Source organism: Macrobrachium nipponense, chromosome 5 (assembly GCF_015104395.2).
Source record: "Macrobrachium nipponense isolate FS-2020 chromosome 5, ASM1510439v2, whole genome shotgun sequence".
Lineage (NCBI taxonomy): Eukaryota > Metazoa > Arthropoda > Malacostraca > Decapoda > Palaemonidae > Macrobrachium > Macrobrachium nipponense.
The window spans coordinates 21,968,949-21,973,948 of record NC_061107.1 but is presented as its reverse complement, the minus strand read 5'-3'; the positions used below and the strand labels follow the sequence as shown (position 1 = coordinate 21,973,948).

Here is a 5,000-nt window from a genome sequence, read left to right as displayed (position 1 = left end):
CAGGGAAAAACCTGTTTGTGGTACATACTATTAAAAGAAAAAAAAAACATTGACAAAATTAATAGCAATACAATATCGAGCGATGAGAAGTTCTAAAGATGGACGCTAAACCCTGTGTTTGAAAAGGAAAAGGGACTGGTTTCGTGTAAAATTGTCTGTCATAATATAGTTTGGAATAAAGCAAAGCAAAGTCAGGGAAAGGGCAATCTAAGACGGTGAAGGTGTGCAGGACAAAATAAAATGCAATCTTCAAAAATGTGCACAATGGCTAGAGAATGAAAAATACGATTAACAAGAGGACTGCGTACATTATTAAACAGGTTAATGTTACCATGGATAAATTTACGAAAATGAAGTGGAAAATGGAATTCTTTTACTTCCGGATATTGAGAATAAATAAAACTGATGAAGGTATGAATAGTACAGATGTGATTCAAAGAATGTGTGAAACTAGAAGGGCAGTAGGACTTCTGCTATCAGTATTGGTGGACACTATGTATTAAGGTGATTGTAGAATCAAGTCTACTTCTTGAGGGCTAAGATTCCAAGTTGCATACTAAGTACAGGAAACGTCGAGAACTGTTACATAAATAATACGGATCAACTTTTTTTTTTTTGAGACGCTGAGAGAGTGAAGGAAATACGTTTGCAAAATGAAAACCTACATAGAAGTCTTCAGAGGGCGAAGGGAACTTATAAATTCCTGACTTCTGAAAACGAATGATCGTCATTTATCAGAAAGACGAGTACATGTTTATGTGGGGTAAAATTGAGTAGGGTAGTGTGTGTGTATACGGAATTGCCTATTCCCTGTCCAAACTATCGGTTTGGGTAGATGATGGACTGGAGCAGTGCTCATTTCTGCATACTGAACTTGGCCTTGAATATTTTGTTAAAAGATACAAGCAGCAGTTGGGTTGTTCTTTGTAATTATTCTTATGTAAAATAGCTGTATATTGACCAATTATATATATATCATATATATATATATATAATATATATACATATATATATATATATATATATATATTATATATATTTATATATTTATATACCATTTTGTATATATACTATATATATACTATATATATACACACACACACACATATATATATATATATATATATATATATATATATATATATATATATATATATATATATATAAATATATCTATATATATATATATATATATATATATATATATATATATATATATATATATATATATATTATAATATATATATATATATATAAATATGTATAAATTTCAAAGACCGATCTTTCCTTCATAAGCATTTATATAACTACTATGAGATTCATGGCCTCTGTAACACGATTTTTTGCACTTTGCTCCTTATCAAAGCATCGGATGTAGCTGAAAGTTGACATATGTATATTTTACAACCACACACAAATTTTGTCAGCATTATCAATAACCTAAACCCAATAGTTTTAATTTTTATAGAGTAAAAATGATCTAGCCGACGCCATGGCCAATGATTACAAGCCAAGAGTCGATAAACATTCATTACATAAGCAAGGTAAACACCTTTTGACGAAATGTTGCCCCACCCTTCCACCAGACAGAAACTCATTCACCTTGTTCCATCGGCTCTGAAATCCAGACTTTATGAATGGCGGAACAATACATAGATGTGGGTGGGGTATCTGTGCTAGCATAGTAATACTACTGTAGCAGTAGTGCCGCAACAGTATAGCAGTAATATACATGAATTAAACGTTTAGGCCAACTGCTGGGATCCTTGAGGATCATTTAGCACTTCTTACAACTACTCGAGAAATGAGTTTTTATAGCCAGAATTTTCTAATCCAACAATGCCCATGATAGCCTTCAGTGTTATCCTGAATTATAATGAGGCCAAAGTGGGTGGAGCCTCATGAAGTCATCATTCTGACGATAATTATTGGTGAAGGTCTAAAGCCAAAATACGGTACCGGCTATTTTTATTTTTTTTAGTAAATAGGTAGATAGCCAATAAATAAAAATTGCTTGACATTGGATACAGCAGTTATCAAATCAAGCTTGTCTACTATGTTTTTGAAAATTACCAACAATTCACCACATCTTGTCAATCTGATTTTGACCTATTTTGGGAGTTAGACTAATAATCGACGTGTTTTTGTATTTATTAACATATTTTGTTGGTTTGTTCATTATGTCAATTATCAGTGGAAAGGTTTCAGAGTTCATAAAGGTGTACTGCTTTGCTTGTATTTGAATTTGTATGTCATTGTTGCCAGAGGTATAGCCTTCGTTAAGTATAGCCAATCATCCATCGAGAAAGAGGGAAGAAATGCTGTCATAAGTTACGTAACGAGTGCGTTCGAAACCTTTTCTCTGAGAAAGTTGGCCCGTCTTCAAAAAAAGTCACTTTTACATTATAAGTACCAAATTTATTCAACCTACGTAATGCAGAATACAGTAAAAATTTATGTGTAGATATAATGTGTATTCTGAATAAGCGTTATTTTTATGAAATGAATAGATAAAAAATTATTGCGGAAAAAACCGTGTTACAGAGGCCCTGAATCTCATAGTAAATGGCTAAAAAGACTTAATGCATGGACATTTGAAACTGCGTGGAGCTAATAGTTCATATGGGAATTTTCCCTTTCATTAACAGAACATATTTAGCGTAGACGGAGCGTGTTAAATGAAACCAATTGCTGGTGACAAGAAAAAAAATAACAAGCGCCACCCATGACACATAATTTATTTTTGATTAACAGGCTCGTTCGACCTGAAGCCGACGCTTTGGTGGGAATCGTCGGCTCGAATTTCCATTTTCGTGTTTTGATGGGAGGGTCTTTGAACTCCTGTCGACCTACCAAGAACGCGAATTTCCGCCGTGACAGATGACAGCGTGAAGGCTGTATTAGTTACGCGTTCCGTGAATAGATACGTCACTGAGCTGGAAAGAGATGGAGAAATAATGTAAATCACTGCATACATACATACATTCTCTCTCTCTCTCTCTCTCTCTCTCTCTCTCTCTCTCTCTATATATATATATATATGTATATGTATATATATGGTATATATATATATTATATATATATATATATATATATATATATATATATATATATATGGCTAACCAACCCGGCAGTGCCCAAGAAAATTGAATGGTAACCTATACTCACTCTCTCTCTCTCTCTCTCTCTCTCTCTCTCTCTCTCTCTCTCTCTCTCTCTCTCTCTCCCTTTCTCCTCCCTAACACCCCCTCTACTCTCTCACTTCCTCTCCTTCCCACTCTCTCCCTTCCCTGCGAAGATAGTTGCTTCAACTACACAGCAGAGTATTTTTGACATTTTATATTTCACCCCTTCGGATGAGACACTAATACCTATCATTTTTGACATTTTACTTTTCACCCCTTCTCAACCCATGCTGCCAAATCCTATCAGGGCTGAAATTGGAATTAGAGGACATCGGAGCGTCACTATTCATCTCAACGACCTAGAAAACTATGAATTAGATACTAGTATCTGTCGTTTTTAGTTATTTCTACATGTCAACCCCTTCTCATCCCCACCCCTTTGGTGCCAGTGATGTCTTACTCCCACAGTATTCTTTCCCAGATAATAAGTCTTATGGATACCAAGTTTAGTTGAAATTGTGCAGCGAATTTCAGAGATCCCACACAGGATCTCTGTTCCCAGGCAATCTCTTATCTGGCCAATCACATCAACTATCCCCCAATTACACGAGTGCTACCTTAAGGTGCCAAGTTTACAACGACCCACTCATCAGATAACCATTTTATTCGGCAACCAAGGAGCTTCACTTCAGGAATAAAGGTATTGTGTGGAGGAGTGTGTTCGGTCATTTATCGATTACTTTTATCTCATTTCGTTTTCCGTTTCCTTTGCATTGTGCTAGACCCTGAGTTTGTCAGTGTATAGAATAATCTAACTGAGCATAGCTTGACATTACTCCTTGAGACTTCTGCATTCCCTTGTAATAATTACATTACAGAAAAGGGTGTGTTAAACGCTGTAGAAAATCTGTACCCTCTGTGCCCCAACGTCCATCAATCACGCCTTCAAGCTGATCTAATTTATGTCTCATTATCAGTTGTGTGGCACTCTAGTTATTTAATCTTGTATCATTTCCCTGAGAGGTGCCAAGAACCAAGAGTATACAGCTCTATGTAACTGGTCTTCTGATTTAATGTAAATACATTCAATTAACATAGGCCTGGAATTTCTCCCCTGAGTCCTTCCATTTACTTGAACCGTAATTCACCAAGTATTTATCTCTTGCATGATGTGTTGGTTCCCAGTTAGATGGGTTACTTCCAATGTAAGAACCTGCAATCAAACCAACACTTGCAGAAATATATACTACATATATGAGTGTGTATTATCCATATACCTATACAAATTATTTTATATATTTGTATATAATGCATATGTACCACAAAGAAAAACGGAGCCACTGGATGTAAATCTAAGAGCATTGCTCTATCTCCAGTTTTTTTTAACATGGAATTTTCTGAAAACAAAATATCAATCAAACTCATTCCACGAAATGTAAAGCGATTTAGATATATTGATGAACTGGCATGTATTTGTCCTGGGAACGGAGATGTACGAGCAAATACCTTCTGTGGTAAATTAAATGAAATGATACCATCGACAAATTTCACTCACTGTGGAAATAGAAAATAACCGAAGCCTACCCTTTTTGGATTGGCTATTACATAGAGTAATTATGGGTTTAAATATACTGTATACAGAAAACCTATCGATACTGCTGCCTAATCACAGTTTATTCTGACCAAAATAAACCATAGAAATTAGTTTTCGGATACATGTATGTACTTAGAACTGATCTTATGAATGATTAAATAAATGCGATGTGGAATGTAACAAGGATACAGTATAGCAATGCATTTGGAGAGGGGAAAAAAAGTCTTCAGGATAATAAGTATAATAGAGAATACATAACACAAAATTGTTTGTATTACTAT

At 34.8% G+C, this 5,000-nt stretch overlaps 1 protein-coding gene across 14 annotated transcripts in view; it reads right to left on the bottom strand.

Annotated features, from left to right (window-relative positions):
• Positions 1 to 5,000, bottom strand: part of LOC135215250 (uncharacterized) — a 654,605-nt gene that overhangs the window by 253,148 nt on the left and 396,457 nt on the right. The gene's annotated exons all lie outside the window — the stretch shown is intronic.